Source organism: Lolium perenne, chromosome 3, assembly GCF_019359855.2.
Source record: "Lolium perenne isolate Kyuss_39 chromosome 3, Kyuss_2.0, whole genome shotgun sequence".
NCBI classification, from domain to species: Eukaryota; Viridiplantae; Streptophyta; class Magnoliopsida; order Poales; family Poaceae; genus Lolium; species Lolium perenne.
Window position 1 is genome coordinate 332,182,506 of NC_067246.2, and position 8,081 is coordinate 332,190,586.

Consider the following 8,081-nt stretch of genomic DNA (forward strand, 5'->3'; position numbering starts at 1 on the left):
TAATGTAATCAACAACTACATCCTTAGACATAGCATCAATGTTTTATCCCTAGTGGCAACAGCACAACACAACCTTAGAACTTTACATCCTTGTCCCGGTGTGTCAATGCAGGCATGAACCCACTATCGAGCATAAATACTCCCTCTTGGAGTTACAAGCATCTACTTGGCCAGAGCATCTACTAGTAACAGAAAGCATGCAAGATCATAAACAACACGTAGATATAACTTTGATAATGAACATAACAAGTATTCTCTATTCATCGGATCCCAACAAACGCAACATATAGAATTACAGATAGATGATCTTGATCATGTTAGGCAGCTCTCAAGATCCGACAATGATAGCACAATGGGGAGAAGACAACCATCTAGCTACTGCTATGGACCCATAGTCCAGGGGTAGACTACTCACACATCACACCGGAGGCGACCATGGCGGCGTAGAGTCCTCCGGGAGATGATTCCCCTCTCCGGCAGGGTGCCGGAGGCGATCTCCTGGATCCCCCGAGATGGGATCGGCGTTGGCGGCGTCTCTGGAAGGTTTTCCGTATCGTGGCTCTCGGTACTGGGGGTTTCACGACGGAGGCTTTAAGTAGGCGGAAGGGCAAGTCAGGAGGGGGCACGAGGGCCCCACACCACAGGGCCGCGCGGCCAAGGGGGGGGCCGCGCCGCCCTAGGGTTTGGGCACCTCGTGGCCCCACTTCGTTGACTCTTCGGTCTTCTGGAAGCTTCGTGGCAAAATAGGACCCTGGGCGTTGATTTCGTCCAATTCCGAGAATATTTCGTTACTAGGATTTCTGAAACCAAAAACAGCAGAAAACAAGAATCGGCACTTCGGCATCTTGTTAATAGGTTAGTTCCAGAAAATGCACGAATATGACATAAAGTGTGCATAAAACATGTAGATAACATCAATAATGTGGCATGGAACATAAGAAATTATCGATACGTCGGAGACGTATCAGCATCCCCAAGCTTAGTTCTGCTCGTCCCGAGCAGGTAAAACGATAACACAGATAATTTCTGGAGTGACATGCCATCATAATCTTGATCATACTATTTGTAAAGCATATGTAGTGAATGCAGCGATCAAAACAATGTATATGACATGAGTAAACAAGTGAATCATATAGCAAAGACTTTTCATGAATAGCACTTCAAGACAAGCATCAATAAGTCTTGCATAAGAGTTAACTCATAAAGCAATAATTCAAAGTAAGGTCATTGAAGCAACACAAAAGAAGATTAAGTTTCAGCGGTTGCTTTCAACTTGTAACATGTATATCTCATGGATAATTGTCAACATAGAGTAATATAATAAGTGCAATATGCAAGTATGTAGGAATCAATGCACAGTTCACACAAGTGTTTGCTTCTTGAGATGGAGAGAAATAGGTGAACTGACTCAACAATGAAAGTAAAAGAATGGTCCTCATAGAGGAAAAGCATCGATTGCTATATTTGTGCTAGAGCTTTGATTTTGAAAACATGAATTTTTTTTGTCAACGGTAGTAATAAAGCATATGCATCATGTAAATTATATCTTATAAGTTGCAAGCCTCATGCATAGTGTACTAATAGTGCCCGCACCTTGTCCTAATTAGCTTGGACTACCGGATCATCACAATGCACTGTTTTAACCAAGTGTCACAAAGGGGTACCTCTATGCCGCCTGTACAAAGGTCTAAGGAGAAAGCTCGCATTGGATTTCTCGCTATTGATTATTCTTCAACTTAGACATCCATACCGGGACAACATAGACAACAGATAATGGACTCCTCTTTTATGCATAAGCATGTAACAACAATTAATAATTTTCTCATTTGAGATTGAGGATATATGTCCAAAACTGAAACTTCCACCATGGATCATGGCTTTAGTTAGCGGCCCAATGTTCTTCTCTAACAATATGCATGCTTAACCATAGGTGGTAGATCTCTCTTACTTCAGACAAGACGGACATGCATAGCAACTCACATGAAATTCAACAATGAATAGTTGATGGCGTCCCCAGTGAACATGGTTATCGCACAACAAGCAACTTAATAAGAGATAAAGTGCATAATTACATATTCAATACCACAATAGTTTTTAAGCTATTTGTCCCATGAGCTATATATTGCAAAGGTGAATGATGGAATTTTAATGGTAGCACTCAAGCAATTTACTTTGGAATGGCGGAAAATACCATGTAGTAGGTAGGTATGGTGGACACAAATGGCATAGTGGTTGGCTCAAGTATTTTGGATGCATGAGAAGTAATCCCTCTCGATACAAGGTTTAGGCTAGCAAGGTTTATTTGAAACAAACACAAGGATGAACCGGTGCAGCAAAACTCACATAAAAGACATATTGAAAACATTATAAGACTCTACACCATCTTCCTTGTTGTTTAAACTCAATACTAGAAATTATCTAGACCTTAGAGAAACCAAATATGCAAACCAAATTTTAGCATGCTCTATGTATTTCTTCATTAATAGGTGCAAAGCATATGATGCAAGAGCTTAAACATGAGCACAACAATTGCCAAGTATCACATTACCCAAGACATTTATAGCAATTACTACATGTATCATTTTCCAATTCCAACCATATAACAATTTAACGAAGAAGAAACTTCGCCATGAATACTATGAGTAGAAACCAAGGACATACTTGTCCATATGCTACAGCGGAGCGTGTCTCTCTCCCATAAAGTGAATGCTAGGATCCATTTTATTCAAACAAAACAAAAACAAAAAAACAAACCGACGCTCCAAGAAAAAGCACATAAGATGTGATGGAATAAAAATATAGTTTCAGGGGAGGAACCTGATAATGTTGTCGATGAAGAAGGGGATGCCTTGGGCATCCCCAAGCTTAGACGCTTGAGTCTTCTTAATATATGCAGGGGTGAACCACCGGGGCATCCCCAAGCTTAGAGCTTTCACTCTCCTTGATCATGTTGCATCATACTCCTCTCTTGATCCTTGAAAACTTCCTCCACACCAAACTCGAAACAACTCATTAGAGGGTTAGTGCACAATATAAATTGACATATTCAGAGGTGACACAATCATTCTTAACACTTCTGGACATTGCATAATGCTACTGGACATTAGTGGATCAAAGAAATTCATCCAACATAGCAAAAGAGGCAATGCGAAATAAAAGGCAGAATCTGTCAAAACAGAACAGTTCGTATTGACGAATTTTAAAATGGCACCAGACTTGCTCAAATGAAAATGCTCAAATTGAATGAAAGTTGCGTACATATCTGAGGATCATGCACGTAAATTGGCTTAATTTTCTGAGCTACCTACAGGGAGGTGGACCCAGATTCGTGACAGCAAAGAAATCTGGAACTGTGCAGTAATCCAAATCTAGTACTTACTTTTCTATCAAAGACTTAACTTGGCACAACAAAACACAAAACTAAGATAAGGAGAGGTTGCTACAGTAGTAAACAACTTCCAACACACAAAATAGAAACAAAGTACTGTAGGTAAAAACATGGGTTGTCTCCCATAAGCGCTTTTCTTTAACGCCTTTCAGCTAGGCGCAGAAAGTGTGTATCAAGTATTATCAAGAGACGAAGTGTCAACATCATAATTTGTTCTAATAATAGAATCAAAAGGTAACTTCATTCTCTTTCTAGGGAAGTGTTCCATACCTTTCTTGAGAGGAAATTGATATTTTATATTACCTTCCTTCATATCAATGATAGCACCAACAGTTCGAAGAAAAGGTCTTCCCAATATAATGGGACATGATGCATTGCATTCAATATCCAAGACAACAAAATCAACGGGGACAAGGTTATTGTTAACGGTAATGCGAACATTATCAACTTTACCCAAAGGTTTCTTTGTAGAATGATCAGCAAGATTAACATCCAAATAACAATTTTTCAGCGGCGGCAAGTCAAGCATATTATAAATTTTCTTAGGCATAACAGAAATACTTGCACCAAGATCACATAAAGCATTACAATCAAAATCTTTAACCTTCATCTTAATGATGGGCTCCCAACCATCCTCTAGCTTTTTAGGAATAGAGGCTTCACGCTCTAGTTTCTCTTCTCTAGCTTTAATGAGAGCATTTGTAATATGATGCGTGAAAGCCAAATTTATAGCACTAGCATTAGGACTTTTAACAAGTTTTTGCAAGAACTTTATAACTTCAGAGATGTGGCAATCATCAAAATTCAAACCATTATAATCTAAAGCAATGGGATCATCATCCCCAATGTTGGAAAAAATTTCAGCAGCTTTATCACAGGCAGTTTCAGCAGTTTTAGCAGTTTCAGGCAGTTTTTCGCGCTTTACATTAGAAGTGGAAACATTGCTAACACCAATTCTTTTATTAGTATTAGTAGGAGGTGCAGCAACATGTGTAGTATTAGCATTACTAGTGGTGGTAATAGTCCAAACTTTAGCTATATTCTTCTCTTTAGCTAGTTTTTCATTTTCTTCTCTATCCCACCTAGCACGCAGTTCAGCCATTAATCTTATATTCTCATTAATTCTAACTTGGATGGCATTTGCTGTAGTAACAATTTTATTATGATGATTCTCATTAGGCAAAACTTTCGATTTCAAAAGATCAACATCAGCAGCAAGACTATCGACTTTAGAAGTAAGTATATCAATTTTCCCAAGCTTTTCTTCAACAGATTTGTTAAAAGCAGTTTGTGTACTAATAAATTCTTTAAGCATGGCTTCAAGTCCAGGGGGTGTGTTCCTATTATTGTTGTAAGAATTCCCATAAGAATTACCATAGCCGTTGCCATTATTATAAGGATATGGCCTATAGTTGTTACTAGAATTGTTCCGGTAAGCATTGTTGTTGAAATTATTATTTTTAATGAAGTTTACATCAACGTGTTCTTCTTGTGCAACCAATGAAGCTAATGGAACATTATTAGGATCAATATTAGTCCTATCATTCACAAGCATAGACATAATAGCATCAATCTTATCACTCAAGGAAGAGGTTTCTTCGACAGAATTTACCTTCTTACCTTGTGGAGCTCTTTCCGTGTGCCATTCAGAGTAGTTGATCATCATATTATCAAGAAGCTTTGTTGCTTCACCAAGAGTGATGGACATAAAGGTACCTCCAGCAGCTGAATCCAATAAATTCCGTGAAGAAAAATTTAGTCCTGCATAAAAGGTTTGGATGATCATCCAAGTAGTCAGTCCATGGGTTGGGCAATTTTTAACCAGAGATTTCATTCTTTCCCAAGCTTGAGCAACATGTTCAGTATCTAATTGTTTGAAATTCATTATGCTACTCCTCAAAGATATAATTTTAGCAGGGGGATAATATCTACCAATAAAAGCATCCTTGCATTTAGTCCATGAATCAATACTATTCTTAGGCAGAGATAGCAACCAATCTTTAGCTCTTCCTCTTAATGAGAAAGGGAACAATTTTAGCTTAATAATATCACCATCTACATCTTTATATTTTTGCATTTCACATAGTTCAACAAAATTATTAAGATGGGCAGCAGCATCATCAGAACTAACACCAGAAAATTGCTCTCGCATAACAAGATTCAGTAAAGGTGTTTAATTTCAAAGAATTCTGCTGTAGTAGCAGGTGGGGCAATAGGTGTGCATAAGAAATCATTATTATTTGTGGTTGTGAAGTCACACAACTTAGTATTTTCAGGGTTGGCCATTTTAGCAACAGTAAATAAAACAAACTAGATAAAGTAAATGCAAGTAACTAATTTTTTTGTGTTTTTGATATAGCAAACAAGATAGCAAGTAAAGTAAAACTAGCAACTAATTTTTTTGTATTTTGATTTAGTGCAGCAAACAAAGTAGTAAATAAAACTAAGCAAGACAAAAACAAAGTAAAGAGATTGAGAAGTGGAGACTCCCCTTGCAGCGTGTCTTGATCTCCCCGACAACGGCGCTTAAAAATATGCTTGATGGCGTGTAACTCACACGTTCGTTGGGAACCCCAAGAGGAAGGTATGATGCGCACAGCAGCAAGTTTTCCTCGAAAGAAACCAAGGTTTATCGAACCAGGAGGAGCCAAGAAGCACGTTGAAGGTTGATGGCGGCGGGAAGTAGTTCGGCGCAACACCAGGGATTCCGGCGCCAACCTGGAAACAGCACAACACAACCAAAATAAATTTCCCCAACCAAACACAGAGGTTGTCAATCTCACCGGCTTGCTGTAACAAAGGATTAACCGTATTGTGTGGAAGATGATTGTTTGCAGAAAACAAGAAACAGTATTGCAAAGTAGATTGTATTTCAAGAAAGAGAATTGGACCGGGGTCCACAGGTTCACTAGAGGTGTCTCTCCCATAAGACAAACAAAGATGTTGGGTGAACAAATTACAGTTGGGCAATTGACAAATAAAGAGAGCATGACCATGCACATACATATCATGATGAGTATAGTGAGATTTAATTGGGCATTACGACAAAGTACATAGACCGCCATCCAACCGCATCTATGCCTAAAAAGTCCACCTTCAAAGTTATCATCCGAACCCCTCCGTATTAAGTTGCAAAGCAACAGACAATTGCATTAAGTATGGTGCGTAATGTAATCAACAACTACATCCTTAGACATAGCATCAATGTTTTATCCCTAGTGGCAACAGCACAACACAACCTTAGAACTTTTCGTCACTTGTCCTGTGTGTCAATGCAGGCATGAACCCACTATCGAGCATAAATACTCCCTCTTGGAGTTACAAGCATCTACTTGGCCAGAGCATCTACTAGTAACGGAAAGCATGCAAGATCATAAACAACACGTAGATATAACTTTGATAATCAACATAACAAGTATTCTCTATTCATCGGATCCCAACAAACGCAACATATAGAATTACAGATAGATGATCTTGATCATGTTAGGCAGCTCTCAAGATCCGACAATGATAGCACAATGGGGAGAAGACAACCATCTAGCTACTGCTATGGACCCATAGTCCAGGGGTAGACTACTCACACATCACACCGGAGGCGACCATGGCGGCGTAGAGTCCTCCGGGAGATGATTCCCCTCTCCGGCAGGGTGCCGGAGGCGATCTCCTGGATCCCCCGAGATGGGATCAGCGTTGGCGGCGTCTCTGGAAGGTTTTCCGTATCGTGGCTCTTGGTACTGGGGGTTTCGCGACGGAGGCTTTAAGTAGGCGGAAGGGCAAGTCAGGAGGGGGCACGAGGGCCCCACACCACAGGGCCGCGCGGCCAAGGGGGGGGGGCCGCGCCGCCCTAGGGTTTGGGCACCTCGTGGCCCCACTTCGTTGACTCTTCGGTCTTCTGGAAGCTTCGTGGCAAAATAGGACCCTGGGCGTTGATTTCGTCCAATTCCGAGAATATTTCGTTACTAGGATTTCTGAAACCAAAAACAGCAATGACAAAGAATCGGCACTTCGGCATCTTGTTAATAGGTTAGTTCCAGAAAATGCACGAATATGACATAAAGTGTGCATAAAACATGTAGATAACATCAATAATGTGGCATGGAACATAAGAAATTATCGATACGTCGGAGACGTATCATGTATCAGATGTCCATGATACTTTTGCACAAAACCACAATTGAGGAGATGGATAAACCTACTAGATCCTTCTTTTGGGATGGTAGTGCAGATAAAGAAAGTATCACTTTGTTAAATAGAGATGGATTTGCAAACCAAAGAAGAAAGGTGGTTTGGGCCGGCCTGGAAGATCTTGCTAAATTTAATATCAGTCTAATGTGTAAATAGTGGTGGAAGATTGAATCTGGTACTGGCCCCTGGCAACAATTCATGAAAGTGAAGTGTCTGGGAGATTCTGGTGTCTTTTACTCAAAGAACAAGCCAGGAGACTGATGTCTACGGGTGCTTCTATTCTTGTAGACAGTGTTGGGCCTCCAAGAGCAGAGGTTTGTAGAACAGCAGCAAGTTTCCCTTAAGTGGATCACCCAAGGTTTATCGAACTCAGGGAGGAAGAGGTCAAAGATATCCCTATCATCAACCCTGCAACCACAAAGAAAGAAGTCTCTTGTGTCCCCAACACACCTAATAGGTGCACTAGTTCGGCGAAGAGATAGTGAAATACAAGTGGTATGAATGAATA